Source organism: Euprymna scolopes, chromosome 14 (genome assembly GCF_053919585.1).
Source record: "Euprymna scolopes isolate OS-2025 chromosome 14, ASM5391958v1, whole genome shotgun sequence".
In the NCBI taxonomy this organism is placed as follows: domain Eukaryota; kingdom Metazoa; phylum Mollusca; class Cephalopoda; order Sepiida; family Sepiolidae; genus Euprymna; species Euprymna scolopes.
Window position 1 is genome coordinate 93,447,915 of NC_136495.1, and position 25,441 is coordinate 93,473,355.

General features: G+C 33.7%; 1 protein-coding gene across 2 annotated transcripts in view; it reads right to left on the minus strand.

The window, feature by feature from the left end:
- The window catches only part of LOC145293165 (solute carrier family 45 member 3-like), a 202,860-nt gene extending 178,137 nt beyond the window's left edge, over nt 1-24,723 (minus strand). Inside the window, exon 1 of one of the 2 annotated variants that reach the window (XM_080139620.1) lies at nt 24,468-24,723. The gene's annotated coding sequence lies outside the window, so the exon portion shown is untranslated. Of the gene's footprint in view, nt 1-24,362 lie in introns of both variants that reach the window. The other variant, XM_080139621.1, reaches the window with a different exon arrangement.
- Nucleotides 24,724-25,441: the final 718 nt, after the last annotated feature.

The window sequence follows — 25,441 nt, forward strand, 5'->3', positions numbered from 1 at the left end:
CACACTAAGCATTTTACATAGTGAAAAGGAATTTGAAAGCAAAAGAGTAATTTATCTTTTCCCCCATAATTCAAATGATATCTAATTGACATAATATGCTAAGACAATTTTATGTTCATGCATATATCTTCCTCCACCGTCTGATTGTCGAAAATACAATGAAAAAAATTTTTTTTTTTAATTTCATCAGATGTTGCTATTATGCAATGTGAAATTAAAATAAACTTTTGGGGCCTTCAGGCTAGGATCAACATGTAGTATCTGTTTTGTTCAAAACCCTCTTACTTGGAGTCAATATTTTTTAAAGATTTTTTCATCACCCTCTAAAATATTTTTATTTTTAAATATCCAGTTTACTATCCTATATACTTGTGTATAAGTCGATCTTGTGTAGAAGTGCATTTTAAGACCAAAAATTGTGTCATTTTAGGTATTACTTGTGTATAAGTCGATTGTATATTCTAGACAAGTAAAACGGTCCATCTCATGGCTCTTTCTTGCACAGATAATTTCCTTTTTGGTGTTTTTTTTCCTTTTTGGTGTTTTTTGTAAGAAATATTATAAATTGTTTTTTCAGCATCCACATGCATTTACTCAAGTGTGGTCTATTCGATTTTCATATATAGACCCAATCAGCTGCACACTTACATGCAACGAACGCATTAGTAATATACCGTAATAATGTGAACACATGCGTTAAGTGCAATTAAATGGTTTCATTAAATAGTTGTCGTTAAACTTAGGGGAGGACGACATACCATAAACACTACATTTCCTAACCTACTAAATATCATATCACCAAATACATCATATTGAACTTAGACATAATGCCATGTCTAGAGAGTGAACGTTGTGAGAGCTATTCCAATTATTATTAAGCCTCCCACTGTGCTTACATGCTGACAAACACACTGCAGGTAGGTTCAGAAGGAGTGTGATTAATTACTAGAATTACCGGTATATAACGTTCACAGGAAACATGAGTTGGAACAATTACATTGAGAGTATTGCCAGGACAGCTGCGAAGAAGGTAGGTTCTCTGTACCGTGCTAGAAAGCTACTAATGCCCAAAAGTATCCTGTACCTCTATAAGGCCACCATTCGCCCATGTATGGAGTATTGTTGTCATATTTGGGCTGGTGCATCTGCTACTAGTCTCTCGCTCTTAGACAAGGTTCAAAAGAGAGTCGCCAATCTGATAGGTCCTGAACTGTCATCTAAGCTTTAGCCTCTGTCCCATCGACGAAATGTTGCATCCCTCTGCCTTTTCTACAAGTACTTTAACGGTGAATGCTCTGACGAACTGCAAGCACTTGTACCCCCTCGATGTAAATACCCCCCGACAAACCTGATAAGCAGCTAAATCCCACCCCTACACAGTAGAGATCCCTAGATGTAAGAAAGCCTTCTACTCCAGTAGTTTCTTCCCCAGGACAGCTAGACTTTGGAATTCCTTTCCGGGTCCCTGCTTCCCCAACTGTACTGACATGCAGAAGTTCAAGTGTAGTGTGAACCGACATCTTGCTGCCCAACTTCCTACATAGTACCCCTGTAGCTTATATCACTGATAGTAGCCCCCTACATCAAAGTGGCAACGTGCCTTGTTTGGGGTGAAAATGTAATAAAACATATATATATATATATATATATATATATATATATAGAACTAACTCGCTGCACACTAACATGCAATGAACGCATATGTTGCTAATCAGACATTCTGATCAATGACATGCTGTAGATTCCAGGCACAGTTACTGTTTTTATACATAATTTGTGTCACGCACCATAATAACGTAAATGCATACATTGCACGATTAGTAATAATACCGTAATAATGTGAACACATATGTTAAGTGCAATTAAATGGTTTCATTAAATAGTTGTCGTTAAACAATATATTTTGTGAAACATTACTGTTTTTTATCTTGCTTGTCACCACGCATATACTTCACTTGTACATGTTTTGAATGGTGGGAGCAAAGGTAGATAACAAAGGGTGAATTGTGAGAGGAATGGAATGTAGTAAATAGTTAAGTGAGGAGGAGGAAGAGGGTCTAATATTACATCATAATATAGTTTGACTTTGTAATCTTTGTAAAAACATCAAATCCACCAGCGTTAAAGTTAATTATATACCGTGTATATTTGTGTATAAGCCGATCTGCATTTTAAGACCAAAAATTGTCATTTTAGGCATTATTTATGTATAAGTCGATTGTAGATTTTAGATTCTAAATGATCCATCTCATGGCTCTTTCTTGCACAGATAATTTCCTTTTTGGTGTTTTTTTTTTTTATTTTTGCGTGTTTTTTGTAAGAAATATTATAAATTGTTTCTCAGCATCCACAAGCAATAATACATACATTTACTCAAGTGTGGTCTATTCGATTTTCATATATAGACCCAATCAGCTGCACACTTACATGCAACGAACGCAAATGTTGCTAATCAGACATTCTGATCAATGACATGCTGTAGATTCCAGGCACAGTTACTGTTTTTATACATAATTTGTGTCACGCACCATAATAACGTAAATGCATACATTGCATGATTAGTAATATACCGTAATAATGTGAACACATGCGTTAAGTGCAATTAAATGGTTTCATTAAATAGTTATTAAATTATTAAATCTTGTTAAACTTAAAAGAAAAGTCATATCATCACTGAATACATCATATTGATCTTAGGCCTATAGCCACATCTAGAGAGTGATCATTGCAAGAGCTATTCCAATTATTATTAAGCCTCTGATTGAAAAATTACGCATGTACTTACATGCTAGCAAACACACTGCAGTGGGGTTTGGGAGGGGTGTGATTAATTACTAGGATTACTGGTATATACCGAGTTTACAAACAAAATGGCGTTTTCTATGTTATGAGCACATTCTGAGTCACTCTTTAACAACATTTCCAAAAACATTACCTATATATAAGTCGACCCCCCCAAAAATAACCTTAAAATTGTCTCCCAGAAATTATACGGTAACATTATGCAAATTGTTTTTAGTTTTGCTTTTTGTAAATATAATAGTTCAATCTTTAAAATAAGGAAGGGCAGTTTGGCAAGTAAGTTTAACCTAAATTGGATTTTTTGGTTAAAGACCGGTCAAAAAAAAAAAAAAAAAAAAAAAAAAAAAAAAGTGATTATTTTTACATTAAACTTAAATGTATTGATAGTATTCTGTAGAATTAAAAAGAATTTCATTTGTACACATAATATATTGATGGAAAAAGTCGTCCATTGTTTGTTTCGGCTTGAATACATCAAGTTTGTCTGGATACTTTTTGAACACAAACACACAAGCTTCTGGGTTTGACCTTTACTCCTGATCTGAAATGGAACACGTACATCAAGTCTGTTGCCAAGGTCGCTGGAAAGATGGTGGGATCCTTCTACCGCTCCAGAAGATATCTCACTACTGATGCAATTCTCTATCTATATAAAAGCCAAGTACATCCAAGGATGGAATACTGTTGCCATATCTGGGCAGGAGCTGCCAAAAACAGCCTATCATGCCTTGACAGAGTACAAAATAGACTTCGTGGCTTAGTGGGGGATGCCCTTTTCTCTACCCTGCAACCCCTCTCCCACAGAAGAGACGTTGTGAGCCTATCCTTGTTTTATCGTTATTTTCATGGCAGGTGCTCGCCTGAACTCCAATCCCTGGTCCCCCCTCGCCAAACTTTCACGAAAAACACCCGTCTAGCTGAATCCACTGTGAAAAATTTCCCCCACTCTATATCTGTGCCTAAATCAAAACGCGGATTCCATGAACAAAGCTTCTTTCTTAGAACTGCACGCCTGTGGAACTCTGTTCCGTCTGCCTGCTTCCCTCCGGACTACAACTTGGATGTTTTCAAGTCTAATGTTAACAAATTCCTAATGAATCGCCCCCTTAAGTAAACACTCCATCAAATCTCCACACTAACGTAATGTACTTGCAATAACCCTTATCCCTGAGTGGCTTCCGGGCCTTGATAAGTGGTGATCACTGTGTAAAAAAAAAAAAAAAAAAATCTTGTATTACAGATTTGTGTTGAAAAATACTCATACTGTCTGATCCGGCATTAATAATTCTTGCAGAGTGTAGTAGTGGTGTAGCAAGACAAACTCCAACAGTAATGGACTAAACCAACGCCATATAAACAAGCTAATCTAGTCAACATCAGAAGACAATTGATTGAAATACAAAGCTTATTGGTCAAAGATACATTCTGGAAAATCAGGCTGGTGACTGCGGTGGCTTTGTTTCTCGGTAATCATAGGTCTACTCTCCCAGGCTTTATCTACTCTCTTTAAGAAGGAGGTAGTTCATTGCTATTTGCCAGAGACATTCCTACTGGGGGAATACAGATATGTTGCTCAGGCATTTTTTCAATGCATCATCTCTTGTGCACTAGTCTTTCAATCCTCATCTTCCAACTTAACGTCATATTCAGTGGAGGGAAGTAAATACCAGGCAGTCAAGTTAGCCGTTTCTTTGTACATTTATTCTGAAGACTAAACATGGCTGAAATCTTGTATAATTTAAGGTGAAAGTTTTTATGTATGTTAAATATTTGAATTTGCATTATTTTGGCAAGATAATTTCTGGATGTCGGAAACTGTAGAATGCTATGCGAGGGACAATTGTAGGTTGTGCGAGCCAGTCGGCCACTAAAATGAGAACAGTAGTTAGCTTGACAAAAAGACCATTTCTTTCTTCAGAAGGCAGGGGAGGAAGGCACAGAAAAGTAAATTATACCAGGATAATACATCTCAAGGTCAAAACAAGAAAGAAGAAATAAAAAGTATAAGATTACTTAAGAACTATAAAACCTCTGGAGTTCTATATTTTCAAATGTAAATTCAACATAGTCAAAATAAAAAAGCAAACACTATATAAAAAAAAAAATACTAAAGTAGACTTATTACTAGCAGTTCAGCCCAGCTTTGCTCGGGCCCTATGTACTGTTCATAACTTTATGTGCATATGTATATATATATATTTAAAAGTTTGACTTGGGTCCAGGTAACCTACATCTAAAATTTCAAGTGCTTAGACCCAAAATTGGTGGAGGAGTTTGGTAGAGTCTGCAAAAGTCAACTCTTTCAACTTTGACCTCTTGGCAACCAAATTTTCGTCCAAAAACTGATTAAAAAGCTTGCCGCATGTCTGAATACCCTTATGTAAAATTTCAAATGTTTAAACCCAAAATTGGCTGAATAGTTTGCTAGAGACCACAAATGTCAAATCTTTTGAACTTTGATCCCTTGGCAGCTAAATTTTTGGTAAAAAACCGATTAAAAAGCTTACCCTATATCTGAAAATACTTTATGTAAAATTTCAAATGTTTAGACTAAAAATTGGCTGAGTAATTTGGTAGAGACCGCAGACATATTTTTTAAAAACTTCGACCCCTTAATATTTGTTTTGGGCTCAAATCAAATTAAAAAGTTTGATCCATGTCCAAGTAACCTACATCTAAAATTTCAAGTGTTTAGGCCCAAAATTGACAGGAGTTTGGTAGAATTTTCAAAGGTCAAACTTCGATCCCTTGAGAGCCAAATTTCTGGCCGAAAACCGCTAAAAAATTTTTTTCCCAAATCTCAATACCCCTTATGTCAAATCTCGAGTCTGTAGACTGAAAATTGACAGAGTAGTTTGGTAGGGAAATACACATATACACACACACAGACAATTTCACTTTTATAGAGATATAGATTATAAATCATGATTTCAAAAGTAAAAAAAAAAAAAAAAAGTATTTGGGTGCCATCAGAATCGAAATCAAAACCGAAACTGTAGCATTCAAAGCTGGTGATGTTACCACTGTACCAATGTGACATGCACATGAACTGATTAAAAATTAAAAATAAAGATGAATGCACAAAATGTATAAATATAATTTTGACCCATTTTTGACCTCTTAAAAACTATTTTAACCGACATAAAAGAATGAGCCATAAAAATCATTTGCAGCCTCTAGTACTGTTCTGCAGCTTTTAATTTCAGAGGAGATAGAGTTTGAAAAAAAAATGGAGATAGGATATAGCCTTTTATATATTTTAGATATATATTAAACATGCCTAACTTTATAAATATCTTAGCGGGCCACCTGGTATTGCCCGGTCATGAAATACACTTAAATATGATATTTTGATTAATGCAGATTTCATATTTATTATTATATTATACTAGCATTTCAGCCCGGCGTTGCCCGGGTGTTTGGAGGTGTATGCTGAGCAAAAAAAAAAAAAAAAAAAAGAGTAAATTTTTTTTTTAATTTGACCCCTATTATGACCCCTTAAAATTTATAGTTTCGGGCTCAAATCACTTTATTAAGTTAGATATAGGTTCAAGGAACCTATATCTAAAATTTCAAGTGTCTAGACCCAAAATTGTCGGAGGAGTTTGGTAGAGTTCTTAAAGGTCAAATCGTTGAAATTTGACCCCTTAACAACCACATTTCTGGCTGACATCCGTCACATCGATTTTCCCAAATCTCAGTACCCGGTATTTCAAATTTCGAGTCTATAGACTAAAAATTGACAGAGTTATTGCGTAGGGAAATGTACACAGACAGACAGACACACAGACAGACACGTTCACTTTTATAGATATAGATTGGACCCAATAGATAGTAATGGTTTAAAAAAATTTTTTTAAATAACTCATACGCCACCACTAAGAATCAAAAGCAAAATGCTTAGCTTATGATTTACTTTTTCCTTTGACGTTAATGCCTGAACTATGAAGACGTTCGCTGCAAGGCTAAAAATTAAAACATGAACCAATAGCTATTACATTATGCATGCATATTCGTTATGCCATCATTTAATCTTCACCTGACAAATTCCATTTTTTTAATTTTCACACTTTTGCACTGATTTTCCCTGGCTAAAACCCAAATATAAAGTTTTGCATGGGTTTGAATACCCTATATATTAAGTTTCATGTCTGTAGACCAAAGCTGACAGACGAGTTTGGTAGGCAAATTCTTTTTTAAACAACACATACATAAATATATATAGAAAGAGGTTTGTGTTTACTATAACCTTTTTATGCAAATATTACGCAAGTGTAAATCATGCAGAATATCTACATGAATATAATTACCCGTAATAGTTAACTAAACTAAAGACGATCACATCCTATAAGAAAACTGAAAACAAAAACAAAAAAACAATAGGGAATTAAAATGAAGGTCTTAGAGAATATGCAAATTAGCTAGATCTTTTGCAGATGAATGCAATTCCGCAACCCATATATAAGATGTATTTTCTTTTTAAATAAATAGAAAAAAAGGGTTTTTAATATGAATATCAATACACAAAAAAAAACCCGAATTTATAAGAGTATAGATAACTTATGAGAGAGAGTGTATAGAGTAATTTAAACTAATGAATGGATTATTATAAATTTTGGAATATATATATTCTAAAAAAATAGAGTAAAATAGACACATTACTATAATTTTTTGTTAACATTTAGAGGTATACATAAAAAATTTTCTTTATTTTTAACTAGCAGTTCAGATCGGCTTTGCTTGGGCCGTATGTACTGTTGATAACTTTATGTGCACATATATATATATATATATATATATATATATTAAAAAGTTTGACTCATGTCCAAGTAACCGACATCTAAAATTTCAAGTGTTTAGACCCAATATTGGTGAAGGAGTTTGGTAGAGTCTGCAAAGGTCAACATTCAACTTTGACCTCAAAACAAAAGAAACACTGGAGCCACACATTAATCCAAAACTGTCATACTACCTGCCTGTATCTCATGAATGTTTTCCAGACCTAATTATTCAGTTTACATTCAATGCAGAAATTACTACAATTCTTCCATGTTGATTAAACCTCCCCAAATACTACATGCTCAAAAGTAGTATTATGACCCACTAATTATTTTCATTCTCCCAGACATCACCAGAGCAAATAGTCATTATTTTGTGTTGCCATTACCCGATTTCATCAGGCTCAAACAAATTATTACCTTGGAAAATCTGGAACTCTCCCATTCATATTCACCTGTAATTCTAACAATAATTTCATTGGCTGCTCAGACATAGACTGTCATCCTATATTTCGCATTTACTGAACACTACAGAATGCAGTTCATTATAGTAAACATGGCTACTACATCCTTTCACTTCAGAGCAATGATGCCATTAGTTATCAATTTTAATCTATCACAAACGTATGACAATACAATTAATAAAACTTCCATTGCTTCTTCATTTAACTATATAATTGTTACATTATTCTTCGTGCTATCACTTTCATTCTGTCATTAACTTATTGTGCTGTTTGTGTTTATTGATAGACAGAGAGAATGCACATGTATTTGGATTTTTACCTACTGTCTTAATTTTGTATTGATGCTAATAATACTACTAATAATAATATTACTTTTCTTTATGGCATCTGCTAACTAGAGAAAGATAGAGAGTGAGATAGAATGTGTGTGATCGTGTGTAGCTAGAGTCTTTCCTTTTGTTTTGCTACTAATGCTACTATTACCAATAACAGTTTCCTTTTGGAATTAATAATTCCTTTTATTGTTGGTTGGTTGTTTTACAGCATATCAACCCTTTTTAGGTTATTTAATGCCGAATCCAGTGATTTTGTAATAGAATATATATATATTTTTTTTAAGTCAGTTTCTATTTAACCCACAGTTGGGACTCTAACAGGTACTACCACTCCAGATCAGAGTGGACCTGGGAGCAATGGCAATTAAGGGGTGGTTCCACACTCCACAAAGCCTGCAAGCTAGGGTCTTACCATCGGATATAGTTTAAGGTCATATCCAGGACCTTTTATTATTGGTGCTATCAATTTAAAACTTAATGAGCATAAAAACAATTTTCTCTATCAAGAACTTTTGTTTAGATGTCTGCGTTTATTAATTTGCATACAATAGAGACAGCCAGAGAGAGATAAAATGTGTGTTCATGTGTTTACCTGCTGCTTTTTAATTTGGTCTTGACACTAATACTTACATTACTATAATACTACTTATTTAGAAATCCATTCTTAACATGGGAAGGATAGAATGTTTTGTAACTATTTGGTACTTTCACCTAACAATTTAACAAAAATATCGTAAAAATTTAATTAAAAAATATTGTAGCATGATAACATAGATGTACAATCACTTTGGTTTTACTTGAAATTCAATATTTTACTTTCCAAATTTTATTATTACTAGCGAGGGGTACCCGGCATTGCCTGGATGTTTTTCGGTGTGTGTGGTCGGGTAGGGGTGTTAATGAAAACCTAAGAATAAGCGAAGTAAAAAAAAAAAAAAAAAAAAAAAACACAGAAAAACGAATGTTAAAAAACCCTGCTTAGCAGGGGGGTACCCGGCATTGCCCGAGTGTTTGTAGGTGTGTGTGGTTGTTAATGAAAACCTAAGAATAAGCGAAGTAAAAAAAGAAAACATAAAAACGAAGTTATGGGTAATCAAAACATCGAAAAAAAAAAAACACAAAAAAAACGAATGTAAGGCAAACGAACGATGTTAAATGTAAAAATCGAAAAAAACAAAGACAAAAAAGAAAACAGAAAAACGAACGTTAAAACTTCTGAAAAAAAAAAAAACAACAAAAAAACACACACGTGAAAAATGGCTTAAATAAGCCTGTTTCGATATTAAAATTTTAAAAATCGGTGGGTACCCGGGTGTTTTTGGGTGTGTGTGTGGTCGGTCGGGGTTGTTAATGAAAACCTAAGAATAAGCAAAATAAAAAAAAAAAACAGAAAAACGAATGTTACGTGAAAAATGGCTTAAATAACCCTGCTTCAATATTTAAATTTAAAAAAATCGGGGTGAAAAAAAAAAAAATCTCATACCATGATTCGAACCCAAAACGTTTAGATAATGACCCAACGCTCTAACCAACTGAGCTAACACAACGTACATGAAATTTAGTCAGCTCTTCAACTATTTAAACTAAATCAGGTTATGACGTTATCTGACGCATGGTAGAACCGATCTCATGAGAGGACAGTTTTTGTTGACCCCCCCCACCCCCCATGTAGAAAATTGTTGATTTCAGGGTGAAAAAAATGAACGTTTTTGGCCAATTTTTCGATATTTTTCGGGCGAAGGATGGAGCTTCAATATGATACCAAGTTTGTTAATTTTTGTTGTCTGTCGAAAGTTTTTAGCGAACACACAAACACACGTACATACAATTTTCGCTTTTATATATATAGATAACACATTGCTACATACGGACTGAAAGTTACATAAGAATTCAAAACCTATTTGGAGTCGACGCGTGAGCTTGCAGGAGGAAAGCGATTTTGACGGGAGCATTAAGATTTCTTTTATTAGCGGAGGCCTACAGTCTTACTTTATTGAAAATTCACCCAACCAAAAACAAAAACAAAAAAAAATTCAACATACATACTTACATATGTACATTTTGTCTATCATCTTCTACAGCTCCTTACTATTGATGTTGCTGTTATTACTGCTACTGTTATTAGTATTGCTATCATCATCATCATTTTTCCCCCTTCTTGATATAGGCTACCAACCCAACTTTGCAAGCTTTGATTCCGGGTCATAACACAGACACAATTTCATTGCTTTTGTTTTTGTTTTTTTCTTTTGGGGGGCAAATCTTTTAGACATATGTTTTTAAAAACGTTAAATAACATGCATTTTAATATTTCCTTTTGTTAAAGGCCTCAATTAATAAGTTACCGAACACTTTATAAAACCAAAACAAATTTACCTCAGTCTAAAAGAATTTCTGCTTTATTGAAATGTTTCAGGATTGATTAAAATATTTCTTCATACAAATATACATTTTATATATATATATATATACACACACACACACACACGCGAGTATACAAATATACATATATATATATACACACACTAGTATATAAATATACATACACACACACGAGTATACAAATATACATATATATACACACGCACACGAGTATTCAAATATACATATATACACACACACGAATATACAAATATACATTTACACACACACACGAATATACAAATATACATTTACACACACACACGAATATACAAATATACATTTACACACACACACGAATATACAAATATGCATTTACACACACACACGAATATACAAATATGCATTTATACACACACACACACACACACACACACACGAATATACAAATATGCATTTACACACACACACGAATATACAAATATGCATTTACACACACACACAAATATACAAATATGCATTTACACACACACACAAATACACAAATATGCATTTACACACACACACAAATACACAAATATGCATTTACACACACACACGAATACACAAATATGCATTTACACACACACACGAATACACAAATATGCATTTACACACACACACACACACGAATACACAAATATGCATTTACACACACACACACACACAAATATGCATTTACACACACACACACACACATGAATACACAAATATGCATTTACACACACACACACACACACACACGAATACACAAATATGCATTTACACACACGAATACACAAATATGCATTTACACACACACGAGCATACAAATTTGCATATATGCACACACACACGAGCATACAAATTTGCATATATGCACACACACACGAGCATACAAATTTGCATATATGCACACACACACGAGCATACAAATATGCATATATGCACACACACGAGCATACAAATATGCATATATACACACACGAGCATACAAATATGCATATATACACACACACGAGCATACAAATATGCATATATACACACACACGAGCATACAAATATGCACACAAACACACGAGTATACAAATATGCATATATACACACACAGGCATGCACATATACATAGACATACACAAATAGACACATGCATACACAACACAGTTTCTCTGTACAAAGGTTTGTTAAGACAACCTGATATAAGGATACTTTTGTAAACAATTAAAACCTGACCAAAAATTCAAAATCCCATTTTGTATTGACAGCCCAAATAAGATTTCCTCGGTATGGCTAATCAATATTTTACAAGGAATGGTGAACTTTCTCCAAGTGATATTATCTCAAGCAATAGCATGAAGCTGGATACTCCACCAAACTAGATAAATTTTTCCTGGCTCTTAACTGATCATTGTCAACAATAAAGATATTCTATAACATATTTAAATGTTCAAGTGAGGAGAGGAAAATTATCTTCCCAACTTCTTTACTACGAGGGGCGTGCAATATGTCCCTGACTCACTTCCCATAGCAGTAGAGCAACAAAACTTGGCACAGTTATTAGTCTTTCACTACATAGGGACCACTCAGAGTTATGCATTTCTCCCATCGTTTGATGCAGCTCTGGACACCATTTTTGTAGAACACCCCAGGTTGGTCCTCCAACCACGACGTGACTTCAGAAATCAAGGCTGCATCATCTGAGAAACGCTTTCCTTTCAAAAACAACTTCATGGCTGGGAAGAGGTGAGGGTGCAAGGTCAGGAGAGTAGGGAGGATGGGGGAAGGATTTCATAACCCCACGCCCATGCTTCTGATCTGGCAACATGCGAATTGTGAACCAGAGCGTTGTCCTACTGTTGATCTTGCCCCACCTCTTGATTTTGATAGCTTCCCTTAATTTCCTCAAAAGTGAAACATAATAGGCTCCTGTAATTATGGTACCCTTTGCCAGGAAATCTGTCATCACTACTCCGTCCTGGTCCCAGAAGACTGTGAGCATGACTTTGCCAGCGGAGAGCTGCACCCTTGCCTCAGGTTGTGAGTCCAAGTGCTTCCACTACATTCACTGGGCTTTGGTCTCTTGATCATAGTGATGGACCCAGGTTTCATCCTGTGTAATCAGTCTTTTGAAAAGCTTTGAGTCATCTTCTTGGCACATCTCCAAATTCATCCTTGAGCACTCAACGTGTTCTCACTTCTGGAATGGTGTAAGCAACCTGGGAATCCATCTGGCAGACACCTTATGCAAATGGTCATGAATGATAGTTTCCACAGACCCTGTACTAATCTTGACATCTTGGGCTATTTGGCGAATAGTAATGCGCCGATCTTCCAAAATGGCAGCCTCAACTTGACGGACAGATGCCTCATCAATGGCAGTAGGGGGGCGACCAGGTCTGGGATCTGTTTCCACAGACTTCCAGCCATGTTTGAATTCACGATGCCAGCGTTTTACAAGGTCATATGATGGGGCATTATCACCATAAGTTTTTCATTTCATCAAGTCTCCTGTGGTGTGCGTCCTTTCAAATACAAAAACCGGATCACTGCTCAACATCCAACAGGCTCCATTTCACACCTGACTCAGTTCAAACACCTGTAAAACAGAAATCACAATTAGTTCAGAGCTGTAATTTGCCACATAACCCATAGAGATATAAATCATTGCACATGCAAAATTTCAGCTAGATCAGGCAGCTGGAAGTGGGTCAGGGGCATTACTTATTGCACGCACCTCGTAACTCAGTGTTTAAGAGGTAAAGGAGAACTTTAATGGAATATTCGAATATTCACGTGTCTCATGAAGACCAAGTGTAGCTTCAGGAAAAGGACCTCTTCATTTCTGAGAACTTTGAAGTAAAATGAAACAGATTAAACACAGATGTTCAATCCAACTGTCTATAGAAAAACAAACTCATCTATGCATAAATAGATGTGACATTTACTATATGGAAATACAACCTCGGATTACTTCATATAAACATCAATAAAAATACATATGTGAGCACATATGTCTCCAATTTGTAAGGCCAAGAATCAATATTTATAAATTAAAGACTAAACATTTTTAAGGTAAAAACAAGACCGACAGACAGACAGATACATAATACAACTATTCAAATTAACATCTTAAGTTTATTATATTAAACCAATTATATGACGAGCAAGCAAAAACATTTTTTCATATTTTTATATTAGATATGTGAGCGAAAAGAATACATTTATTAAAACAGCAAAGACGTGTGCCATTTCTTGTAAGCACCCTTCCTTATATTGTCTATTTCCACCCAGACAGGTTAGTACAAAACTGTCGTTTTTTTATGTTCAATTTCATTTCAAAAAACATTTTTGCACCAACCTAATAGATTATTCCCTCAGCTAAAAGTTCATTTAACACATTGCCCAGATGCGATCATTAGATAAACACCTATGTAATTTACATGCATAATCGGTTACCTGATCAACACCCTGATAAACTCTAAGAAAAGGGAGCGAACAATAGTGTTATATTAGTTTCAAGTCGTCGGACATCAAAGAAAAAGAAAGAAGTGAAGAGAAAGAAAGGGAGGAAAATGATCGTCTCACATAATATTGGGCTACAAAAGAGACTTTAACTGTTAAAATGTCTGTAATGGATGTAGAGTTATTTTGGAATATTACACTGACAACAAGAAAACTGAAAAAATGACATGGTAAACTTTACAGTGACTGCATTTCCCCTTTTATAATTTATCCTTTGCATTTCCACTTGTTAAAGAATTTGTTACGATTTTAGATTTACAACTTATTTGTATTTACCAGTGTTAAAATATCACGTCTGTTTGTATATGTAACAACTAGGGCTGTGACAACAGCATATTCTTTTTATTGTTTTGATTCTTGAGTGTGTATCCGTTGACATCTTATATGCTTTTTATAGAGTGATGTGATTCTCGGTTGTCTAACCGTGTTGGATATATACTCGAGAGTCAAAAAAGAATATGCTGTTGTCATAGCCTAGTAATAACACTCATGCCGATAACATTTTTTTGCCTTTTTTGTCTTTTGAATATTTGATATTTATATTGTTGTCATTTATGAAAAGCTTTGTATGATAGTGTCTATTACCTTAACAAATGAACACTCTCAAAGGAAACAAAGAAAACCTTGACATATAAATATACTTAAAAAAGGGTGAGTTTCAATAACTATTTTCTTTATTAGCAATGATGGAATGTGAAAAAGTTCATTCAGATATTTTGCCAAGACAAGTGAAGGATTCTCAGCTGAGCATAATTCATATAGAACTAGCGGGAGTTGCCTGGCGTTGCGCAGGTGTTTGTTTGTGGAAAAAAAAAAGTGGTAGTAGGCAGGCAGGCTCGAACCTATGACGCTAAGGCGGAAAAGAAAAAAGTGAAAGAAAAGTTGAGATCTTACCGCTACGCTAAAACACGAGAGGAAGTGAAGAAGAGCATTCAAATTTATCGATGTCAATCAAAAAGTTAATTAAGAATCACGCAGGTGCAGAAATCAACGTTGGCTGCCAGCCAGTTTCTGCCATATTTTGCTACCTCATGTTGGGGTAGCTCTTCAAATGAACAGCAATTGTTTGATATGAAGGGGTTCCAACATTAATCAAAGCTAATTGCGTTTCTGGAGGTCCCAGCTGAAAAGCCAGGTGACCTACTTCACTTCGATCAGTTTCGCTTTATTCGGAAAAAACAAACACGTGAAAGGACAGAATAGAGAGAATTTTATAAAAGTCGATTAAAATAAATGTAGAGACAATGTCAGTTTGCAAATCGTAGATATTATAATCTAGGGAGTATATAAAAATCGTAGATATTATAATCTAGGAAGTATAAGGAAACTTCTAAATAAATGTAACGTCGTCGAGAACCCTCACCCAAAAAAGCCTTTCACGGACATACAAAAATGCGTGCGCCACTTTTGCTTTTTAGGTATATAGATTACTTATAATACTGCAGAAAATGAGACCAAAGTGTCATAAATGAAACAGGTCTGCTTACCCATCTACCCCCTCCCCATACTTTCAGCACTATCACTTAATAGGATTTTAGTTAAAGTCTTTTCTTCTTGTAAAATAAAATTTGTTCACCTAATAGCTACGACCTTTTAACCTAATCATATCAGGGTTGAGATTTATATGTTTAAAAAAGTTTTTATTTAGGATAGTGTATACGCAGACAATATGTGTACAAACACGTTTATGCATTTTGATTTTGTATGGCGATGTGTAAACATTGACTGCTACATAACCACATTAATCTCCTTTTTCCATGTTCAGCATACCTTCTTGTTTCTTATAGTACAGGAGCATCCACAATCAACAACTAGTGCAGTATGCCCCCTACACACACATCTATCTTCACAGTTGGCAGTGCAAAGTTCACATCTTGCCTGGAGAACAAACTGGCACATACCTATTGTTTCTTGACTCTTTTCCTAAGCAATCCAGCCCTCCAGCATTGGAATCTATGCACATCACTCCTCCACAGCTTGGAATGCAGAGTTCTTGGGTTGTGCCACTGAGCAAGACAATCCTTAATTAAGTGATAATTTTATAATATTAAAACAGCTTGTTTTGGTGCTTTTGTTCTGGCATGCATTGGCTCCACTACTGTCATAATCAACACATACCAGGATGATTGTCAAGATGATTCTCGCTAGAGCCAGGAGCTGTCATTGTCTCCATTCAGAAAGAAATACATAAGAATTGTAGAACATATTTGAGAATTCCAATAAAAGAAAACGTCTGCAGATCCACTAGAAAAACATCAAGTTTTACCTGAATGCATGCAATATGCCATAAGCCTTGTGCACACAATTCCCAAAAATGGTCATTCTATACCGAGTGTGATGCATAAAGGATTTTGTTTTCAAAACATTTATGAAAAATAAAATTACCAATTCTGGAAAAATAACATTTGTAGGATTAGAACGTCACTCTTTCAAAATTGATAACTTTATTTGTTCACAAAATAATGTTTCTTTATGACCTATAATTCATCACTCGGCATGAAAGGGTTAACTTGAACTGTTTGATAAAGTATTGCAAAAACAATAAACTATCCATGTTGAATTGTCAACAACTAACGTGCACAATGGCCACGGTAACTTTTTAAAATTATTACATGAAACGTGTATATATTAAGTTTATTTATACAAACATTAATGGCTACATATGTACATACATGTTTCTGTAATCACCCGTGCTAAAGGAGATTACGTCTTCAGGCCATGAATTATCTTCAAAAGTTTTGAAGGGTTTTCGAAGATGGCCTGAAGACGTAATCTCCTTTAGCACGGGTGATTACAGAAACATGAATGCACATATGTAGCCATTAATGTTTGTATAAATAAACTTAATATACCTGCTCTGTTTACTCATTGAGCACTTTTTGGTAGACATGTTTCATTGGATGTACCTCTAGGAAACTAAACTATCACCATAATATATATCATTTTTTAAGTGAATATAATGGTCATTACATTAAGTAGGTACGTGCAAAATGACTACCGATGCTCAAAATGTATAAACATTTTGACTCCTCTCTTTACTTAATTAACCAATTTAATGAAATTTTCAGTATCTACCAAATAAGTATCACGGAATATAATGAACCTATTATTTTTTATTTAAATTTAAGTGGAAATGTATTATTTTGTTTAAACAAAAAATACCTTTACTAAAGTTATGGTTTTCAGTAGTAAAAAAAAAAAAAAATAAATAAATTAAAAAAAATGATTTATTTTTGCTTTGTTTTTAATGAAAATAAAATATCGTAATTTGTAAGAATTAAAATATTTAATTTTTACAGGAACATTACGAAAAAAAGCCATGAAATTCCGTATTAATGAATTCGATATAACTCGAAGGAAAATTAATTTCTCGAACTACCGATATTATTGAATTAAGAATTGTCTATTTAATATTTTCACACAAAAAATTAAAACTGCAAAAAATATATCTACATTTTTTTTTTACAAGTTCCGCATAGTTTTTATATGTAAGATTCTAATATTTTCCTTGATTGAATGAAAATGTAAAACTTTCGGTGTTTTCTTTCGGTTGAACAATGAACCTCGCTTTTGGGAGTTAAGCTATTTTTTTTGTACAAACAAGGTGTTTTTTTTATTATTATTATTTAATTCAATATCTTAGGACTTTACTAATTATCTTTGAAACAGACTCAGAAAACTAATACTTATCTTTCAAAGGATTTGTACAATGAAATTTTACTCGCGGTGAAAACATTTTTCATACCCCCCCCCCACGTGTACAATTTTTCCCCCTCCGGAAATTAACTTTGTAAGTTTTTCAAATACAATCAAAAAGTAGTCGGAAACCTACAGAAGTTTATGATAAATCTGCTTTCAAAACTATGTCCCCTCATCTTTATTCCACCATTTTGCCCGTACCAATTCTGCATAAACTATATGTAAAAAAACAAAACAAAAAAAAACACTAAACTATGATTAATTTTTGTAGTTTCCAAGTTAAAGTATTTATACATATTGTCACAATCAGTCTCAAAAACATCATTTATAACACCAATTATTTCAAATGTAAACATTCATTGAAATAGCGAGAGAATATTTCAATACATTGACGACATTCGTACAAAACAGATGACGCCCCGAAAGGCAACAGCTGATTTTATTACCTTGATTTGTGATGAATGACAGATTAGAAATCTATACATACGCACAAAGCACTGGTTGCCACTCTTAATTTATTCATCCATTTAAATCAAATATATTATTTAAAAAAATAAAATAAAAATAACTATACATTACAATGTGTTAGCGCTTGTACAAACTTAAGTTATTTATTTGATTTTTTTAATAACTTTGGTAATAAAAAGGATTTTGGTTTGAAAAAAAAATAGATAAATCTCGTAAAAACTAGTAGTGTTTCTTCACGGTTCCAAAATTTAAAGACAAATTTTAATCGTGTTTTCAGGTTTTAAAATTAAGGTGCTTCTACACTTTATCGCCAAAACTAGAAACGCTATTTTATTTCGCGCACTTGTTAAACTCCAAGGGAGAAATCAGTATTTTAAACTATGGCCGAAGTTAGAAATAAATAACAAATAAATTAAACTAGATAAACTTCCGGAAAGAGCTATGGAAAAAGTAAATAAAGAAAGTGAAAGAGAACATGTATCCATAATTGTTTTATTTTAAATGTTTCAATTTAATTAATAAAAACGGGAAAGTTTTTCATGATATACACACACACACATTATTAAAAACAGAAAATGAAAAAGACATTATTAAAAACAGAAAATGAAAAAGACATTCATAATTGTTTAAACTGCTTTAAAATACTGATTTCTCCCTTGGATTCTAACGGCAGGTGCGCGAAATAAAATGGCGTCTCCAGTTTCGGCGATAAAGTGTAGAAGTACCAAAATTAAATTTTGACATAATTATTAATTATATTAAAAGACAACATTTTCATAAAAAGTACAATCAAAAATGAAACCTTTTCTAATTTTAAGATAAAACTTAGAAAAAAAAAAAAAGAAAATGTCGGTCCGCCAAATTCTTAGAATTCGGAATAATAAATGAACTGTGTGACAATGTGTTTTTCTCACCTCTATGTGACTTTCATTAAAATTAAAAATATGATAGCGTAAAATAACACGAACATTTGAAAATCTCAATTTTTAAAAATAATCTTATTACGAAATTAAATCCACTAGAATGCATTTGTTTGTTTTGTTTGTTTTTTTTTTTCGTAATTTTTGTTGAAAAATAAACGTCACTTTGAAATTTGAAAGCCTTTAAACTTGTCGAGTCAAAAATAATTTGGTATTTTTTTAGATTAAGTCCACCTCCACCTCCACAATTTTCTTTTAAATGACGACTTTCCCTGGTTTTCGACTATGCTGAATACGGAAATCGCATTGAAATTTTGCAGAAATAAGTAGTTATCAAGATATAAAAAGTTGTTTTATGCATTGTATCTTTTCGCGGCCATCTTTGTTACGCGCGTAGATTTGTTTATGGCGCACGCGCGTAACAAAGATGGCCGCCAAAGATACATAATACAACTTTTTATATCTCGCTAACTACTTATTTCTGCCAAAATTTCAATGCGATTTCCGTATTCAGCATAGTCGAAAATCTATAAAAGTCATTTAAAAGAAAATTGTGGAGGTGGACTTAATCTAAAAATTTACCCCGCGCTATTTGGTATTTTTTTATTTATTTATTTTGTAGATTTCGGTGTGCTAAAAACGTTTCAATCGCAGAGAAATAGTTTTCATGATATGAAGAAATTAATTTTCAAAAACTGGGTGATAACTTTTCCATATAAATTTAACTTAAAATGAGCATCCACATTCGGGCCACCTAGTGAGAGGGCATTTTTTTTTTTTTTTTTTTTTTTTTGCTGCTTCCATCTTTCAATAAAGACACGAGGATTTTGAAAAACAAAAATAAAGAAAAATCTGTATTCAGATACGTGTAATTCCTTGTTATCAGTGTTGACCATTTCTGTACGTGTAAGGGCGTGCATATTTTTTACTGAAAACAAGTACTTTGTTTACCGGATATTACGCAATGATATTCCTTATGTTATCAGAAGCGCGCGCATATTTTGGCCGTAAACAAGTAGTTTTACAGATATTAAGCAATGTAATTATATAAGTTATTAGTGGTGGCCATTTCTGTACGCGCATGCGCCAAAATATGCGCTCTTGCGCGTACAGAAATGGCCACCACTGATAACCTATATAATTACATTGCTTAATATCTGTAAAACTACTTGTTTTTCATCAAATTTTAAATTGTTCACCAAAGATTACTACGCTGTGTGAGAAGACAGTTTGGTACGAGAGTACGCTCGCGAATGCATATTTAACAGCCGTCGTTTAGGTTACCGCGCGTAAATGCCGAAAAATAGTTCGAGGGTTCAGGGGTTAATACCATGCGACCGGTAAATTTGCGACGGAAACGGTTCTCATTCTTTTAGCACACCGAAATTTACAAAGAAAAATATATTTTTCTATACGAACGTAAAATAATACCCGCTATCTTTAAATAGTTTTTTCATGTTAAATTCAAGTTTCACGATACCTTTTTTTCTCTATTAAATTGTTAGGTGGAAGAACCGAAAACTTACAATACACCCTCCCCATGTTAAGAATGGCTTTCGAAATATTTCAGCGCTGCACCAAAAATACATGGTACTTGTACAGTTTAATCAAGACATTAAAAAAATGAAAATATCGAAAAAAGGTTATATTGTACGTATCCGTTATGGAACGAAGTCCTCCAAAAAAAATTTCGGTACTAGTGTAAAGAGTGATCCGCCGGACGTAAATAATAACGTTATTATTTAAAAAGCCATTTTTAATATAGGGAAGGGAGGGTGTTTTGTACATTACAGTTGAAGAAAAAAATATATCAAAACTTTAATTAAACTTGGAAATACGATTTAAAAAGTATCGCCGATCTGCATCTGCACTAGCACCAAAATTTCACTTAATTTCATCAAGTAGTTTTTTTTTTATTTTACAGCGTAAAAACTATTTGTTATGATACCGAGTAAAAGGTTCAATTTTTAGGAACAAAAGCTAGTATGGGGAGGGAGTGTCGGCGCTTTAACAGGAGCTTATTTCTTAGAACTGCACGCCTGTGGAACTCTGTTCTGCTTGCCTGTTTTCCTCCCGACTTCAACCTGGATGTCTTCAAGTCCAACACAAACAAATTCCTGATGAACCGCCCCCCCCCCTCCTAAGTAATGACACCTTACCAATTCTCCAGTACTATTGCTATACGCTACACTATCCCTTTGATTACTGTACACACAATAACCCTTATCCCTGAGTGGCTATTGGGCCTTGATAAGTGGTGGTGAACTCCATGTAAAAAAAAAAAAGTTAACTCCCGTTGCGTGTTCAAAAAATTCCAAGATGGCTAACTTCAACGGGTTCTCATAAAAACGTGTTTTTCCGCTGTAAAAAAAAAAAAAAACAAAACAAAAAAAACTACTCGATCAAATTAGGTGATTTTTTTTTCTTTTGAGCTCTTCAGTTCAAAATGGATACGTACAATATAACCTTTTTTCGATACTTTCATTTTTTAAGGTCTTGATTAAACTGTAAATACCAATAATTTAATGGTCAATTCAATAATTTCTTATTCAACAATGCTTCCAAATTTCTTTATTCTTAAAAGTTTAAGATGGTTGACAGGTAAAAGTTCAGAATAGTTAACAGTCGAAAATAAAATATGAGAACATTTTGTAGCAAACGCAGAATTAAAATCTTTACCGACCTGTATACTTTAATGTGGGGAAACTTTTTCAGAATTTTATTTTGATGTTCGCGAGCCTTATCGAAGAAACAGAACGCTTAATAATTAATTGCATGATTATTTTTGTAAATAGGATTTAAATTTTAAATACTAATGGATTTTTAAATTTCAAAAAATAATCAATTGATAAAAATTGTGTGCAAGTACCCGCAAAAACTCATACACAAGTTGTCATGAACAATACTCCATTATCAAGAGGTTAAGACAAGGTCGGGAAAAGCCAGCACATTGGCTTACAAAAAATAAATAAATAAATAAATAAAATGCCTGAACAGACCCGTCGGTATTCTCCGGAAGCAATTATTAGCAATAACCTTTTCGGAGAGAATGTAAAGCCTGGGAGGAACCTCGTTGGATTTAAATAGCCTACCAACAACAAAGTCACTGTCGAACTGACTTGTATGTACATAATTTCATAGAAATTATTCCAAACTATTTTAAATTGAGACAATTTAAGATTTTAAAATAACTCAGAAATATGTCTTTAGTATTCAAAATTGACAAGTTTTATTTTGCTTGTCCTTAGTGTTTTTTCTATTTTTAATTTTTTTTAAACAGTGAATACGCGTTTTTTTTTTAGTGTTTACACAGTAACCATTACTAAAGTTGAACATTTTATTTTGATTACTTAAAACTTTTGATAATTATTTAGAATTTAAGGTCTTTTTTGGCGGACAATGAAGAATTACTTCACCATCGAAAATTCCTTTTAAATTACCACTCTTATAAGTTTTCGGGGTCGCTGAAAACGAAAATAACGTTTAAAATTACGGCAAACGAGTAGTTTCCAAGATATATAGAAATGTTAGTTCTAAAAAAGTGGGGGATCACTTTTCGATAATAATATGACGTAAAATGATCACCTACTTTGTGGCCACGATTTTTTTTGGGGGGGGGGGACTTTCTTTCCACCTTCGGAAAATCCTTTACAATTACCACTAACGTTTAAAATTCCAAGGAACAAATAGTTTCCAAGATATAAAGAAATGCACTCACTTTATGGTCACGGCTGCCGGTTTTGTTTATCGTTCTTTTTTTGGGGATATTCAATTATAGAACTTGTATAGTTTTTTTGTTTTTTTTTATAGGTCCTTATGCAGTTTAATTAACCGTTTTAACGTAAATAACGTGCCGATATTAACCGAGCAGAGCGCCGAGCGGTGGATGGGCTGGGTGGGGGTGTTTTGGCGGCCGCGGCCCCTCCACCGCCTCCCACCAAATGTAAACAGGTAATTAATTTCAAAGGATTTTCCGAGGGTGGCAAGAAATCTTCCCCCCGCCCCCCAAAATATTGTGGCCACAAAGTGGGTGATCACTTTACGATAAGTTATTATGGAAAAGTGATCCCCCACTTTTTTAGAACTAACATTTCTTCATATCTTGGAAACTACTCGTTTGCCGTAATTTTAAACGTTATTTTCGTTTTCAGCGACCCCGAAAACCTATAAGAGTGGTAATTTTAAGAGAATTTTTGAGGGTGGAGTAATTCTCCATATTTACCGATATTTTTTTTACGACCTAACCCACCATATACAAACACCCCAACAACCTCCGCATGTTAAGAACGGCTTTCGGAATAAACACCCACAACCTCAAAAACTATACTACAAACTAAAACATAATATAAAAATTATAGAGGAGGGGGAGATTCTCGTTCAGGTCCGCTTTTTTTTTTTTTTTTTTTTTTTTTTTTTTTTTTTTTTTTAATTCTTAAATATAATTTTCCATCTGGTTTGACTTGACGTGTGACATGATATTTTTTTGTTTCTTTCCATTCCAATAGAATCAACATGGAACTGGCTTTGTAGAGGAAATTAATATATACGTGTCGGGTCACATCGGCATGGGGGAGGGTTTTGCGGGGGATAAAACATTTTAGACTGGATACGATGAATTAAAATAATTTAAAATTAAATTACACACTAAAATAGAAGCTGACAGTTCATTTTTAATATTTAAAAGCCGAAATGTGTCAAAATAAAATAACTTAATTGAAATAAACGGATATTTAAAATATATATATATATATATATATATATATTCATAAACATGTTTTCAATGACCAGTTTCGATTGAAAAATAACCACTGAAGACTCCCTCATAAACACACAGCTCAACAGAAGTGCCATGAAGTGGGGGATCAATTTATAACAACACATCAATTACGAAATGGACATTCCTTTTAGATCCACTTTGGTACTACGACTACCATTACTAATGTTTTTCTTTTTGTAGTGTGTTAGTTTGTTTAGATAAAAAAGAAATATACAAACAGAAATGCGGGATGACTGCAGCGGCAGCGTCCTTACTGGACTTCATCATGGAATAATATGGTACTATGAATGAACAAGGGTCATTTGACCTCGTGATGCTCTTACCTTTTTTTTTTTTTTTTCTTTTTGAACTGAGAGTCAGCGTTAATATCGGACGGAGAGTTAATAAGTAATAATAATATAATGATGTCTCATATTAAATAAGTCCAAGGGAATAAAAAAAAGACAGTACACTCCTTTCAGGCATAATAATATGAAACTTGCACGGCACCGGTGGCGTTTGCTGGTTGTACACTATTGAATTTGTTCCGGAATCCGAAATAATAGAATACACACACACACACACACACACACACACACAATCTTTTTTCTTTCTCTCTCTCTCTCTCTCTCTCTCTCTCTGAGTGCTACGTCTTCCTGAAAGCAAAGAAACTTTTGTGTGTGCAATTATATTTATCTGCCATTTTCTCCGGCAAAGTTACGGCCCCCTCTCCCTCCGCATGGGTGCAAAATTTGCCCTGATCAGATAAGGGCCCCCCCCCCCCCGGACGATGAGGGAATACCCCCCCCCCTCCCGAGGGAATGTTTGAGAATGGTCTTACTGAGACCGAATTTCTCTGTAGTTAGAGGCCGTGTCGTTGGAAATGAATTAAGATATTTACGACGTTTTTGTTTTTTTTAATTTTAAAAAATAATTATTTTCATACACGAGAGTGTATTTCTTTTGTTTTAGACAGAGGAGCGAAAAAGTCGGATACTTAGTGGTATGAGTAAAAGGAAACCTCGTTTTAAAGCGAAAGTGGTGTCCTGGAAAGATATATATATATATATATATATATATATATATATATATATATATATATATATATATATATATATATATATATATATATATATATATATATATATATAGATAGATAGATAGATATATAGATTCAGCCACTCTGATGATTCGTGGACGACGAAACACGTGTCAGTGGATAATTATATTTTAAAAATAATATATATAAACATTACAAGCGACAATAATCGACAAGTTTTTTTTGTTTTGCTTTGTTTTTTTAAGGATAATTTGGTAA